Source organism: Orbicella franksi, chromosome 10 (genome assembly GCF_964199315.1).
Source record: "Orbicella franksi chromosome 10, jaOrbFran1.1, whole genome shotgun sequence".
Lineage (NCBI taxonomy): Eukaryota > Metazoa > Cnidaria > Anthozoa > Scleractinia > Merulinidae > Orbicella > Orbicella franksi.
In genome coordinates, this window is record NC_138154.1 from 23,597,479 (window position 1) to 23,600,349 (window position 2,871).

Here is a 2,871-nt window from a genome sequence, read left to right on the forward strand (position 1 = left end):
AAACAATAAATCCGCAACGAATCCAATAACGTGTAGACGGCGAATCCGGATATTTTCGAACCGCAACTTTTTCTTTCCAGATACGGCTTCCGTCCACACGCATCCGGCGAATTCGACAGCGAATCCGGATATTTTTTACTCCGCTCTCCAGAGTGGAAAACAATAAATCCGCAACGAATCCAATAACGTGTAGACGGCGAATCCGGATATTTTCGAACCGCAACTTTTTCTTTCCAGATACGGCTTCCGTCCACACGCATCCGGCGAATTCGACAGCGAATCCGGATATTTTTTTAATCCGCTCTCCAGAGTGGAAAACAATAAATCCGCAACGAATCCAATAACGTGTAGACGGCGAATCCGGATATTTTCGAACCGCAACTTTTACTTTCCAGATACGGCTTCCGTCCACACGCATCCGGCGAATTCGACAGCGAATCCGGATATTTTTTACTCCGCTCTCCAGAGTGGAAAACAATAAATCCGCAACGAATCCAATAACGTGTAGACGGCGAATCCGGATATTTTCGAACCGCAACTTTTTCTTTCCAGATACGGCTTCCGTCCACACGCATCCGGCGAATTCGACAGCGAATCCGGATATTTTTTACTCCGCTCTCCAGAGAGGAAAACAATAAATCCGCAACGAATCCGATGACGTGTAGACGGCGAATCCGGATATTTTCGAACCGCAACTTTTTCTTTCCAGATACGGCTTCCGTCCACACGCATCCGGCGAATTCGACAGCGAATCCGGATATTTTTTTAATCCGCTCTCCAGAGTGGAAAACAATAAATCCGCAACGAATCCAATAACGTGTAGACGGCGAATCCGGATATTTTCGAACCGCAACTTTTACTTTCCAGATACGGCTTCCGTCCACACGCATCCGGCGAATTCGACAGCGAATCCGGATATTTTTTACTCCGCTCTCCAGAGTGGAAAACAATAAATCCGCAACGAATCCAATAACGTGTAGACGGCGAATCCGGATATTTTCGAACCGCAACTTTTTCTTTCCAGATACGGCTTCCGTCCACACGCATCCGGCGAATTCGACAGCGAATCCGGATATTTTTTACTCCGCTCTCCAGAGAGGAAAACAATAAATCCGCAACGAATCCGATGACGTGTAGACGGCGAATCCGGATATTTTCGAACCGCAACTTTTTCTTTCCAGATACGGCTTCCGTCCACACGCATCCGGCGAATTCGACAGCGAATCCGGATATTTTTTAATCCGCTCTCCAGAGTGGAAAACAATAAATCCGCAACGAATCCAATAACGTGTAGACGGCGAATCCGGATATTTTCGAACCGCAACTTTTTCTTTCCAGATACGGCTTCCGTCCACACGCATCCGGCGAATTCGACAGCGAATCCGGATATTTTTTACTCCGCTCTCCAGAGTGGAAAACAATAAATCCGCAACGAATCCAATAACGTGTAGACGGCGAATCCGGATATTTTCGAACCGCAACTTTTTCTTTCCAGATACGGCTTCCGTCCACACGCATCCGGCGAATTCGACAGCGAATCCGGATATTTTTTACTCCGCTCTCCAGAGTGGAAAAAAATAAATCCGCAACGAATCCGATAACGTGTAGACGGCGAATCCGGATATTTTCGAACCGCAACTTTTACTTTCCAGATACGGCTTCCGTCCACACGCATCCGGCGAATTCGACAGCGAATCCGGATATTTTTTACTCCGCTCTCCAGAGTGGAAAACAATAAATCCGCAACGAATCCAATAACGTGTAGACGGCGAATCCGGATATTTTCGAACCGCAACTTTTTCTTTCCAGATACGGCTTCCGTCCACACGCATCCGGCGAATTCGACAGCGAATCCGGATATTTTTTACTCCGCTCTCCAGAGTGGAAAACAATAAATCCGCAACGAATCCAATAACGTGTAGACGGCGAATCCGGATATTTTCGAACCGCAACTTTTTCTTTCCAGATACGGCTTCCGTCCACACGCATCCGGCGAATTCGACAGCGAATCCGGATATTTTTTACTCCGCTCTCCAGAGTGGAAAACAATAAATCCGCAACGAATCCAATAACGTGTAGACGGCGAATCCGGATATTTTCGAACCGCAACTTTTACTTTCCAGATACGGCTTCCGTCCACACGCATCCGGCGAATTCGACAGCGAATCCGGATATTTTTTACTCCGCTCTCCAGAGTGGAAAACAATAAATCCGCAACGAATCCGATAACGTGTAGACGGCGAATCCGGATATTTTCGAACCGCAACTTTTTCTTTCCAGATACGGCTTCCGTCCACACGCATCCGGCGAATTCGACAGCGAATCCGGATATTTTTTACTCCGCTCTCCAGAGTGGAAAAAAATAAATCCGCAACGAATCCGATAACGTGTAGACGGCGAATCCGGATATTTTCGAACCGCAACTTTTTCTTTCCAGATACGACTTCCGTCCACACGCATCCGGCGAATTCGACAGCGAATCCGGATATTTTTTACTCCGCTCTCCAGAGTGGAAAACAATAAATCCGCAACGAATCCAATAACGTGTAGACGGCGAATCCGGATATTTTCGAACCGCAACTTTTTCTTTCCAGATACGACTTCCGTCCACACGCATCCGGCGAATTCGACAGCGAATCCGGATATTTTTTTAATCCGCTCTCCAGAGTGGAAAACAATAAATCCGCAACGAATCCAATAACGTGTAGACGGCGAATCCGGATATTTTCGAACCGCAACTTTTACTTTCCAGATACGGCTTCCGTTCACACGCATCCGGCGAATTCGACAGCGAATCCGGATATTTTTTACTCCGCTCTCCAGAGTGGAAAACAATAAATCCGCAACGAATCCAATAACGTGTAGACGGCG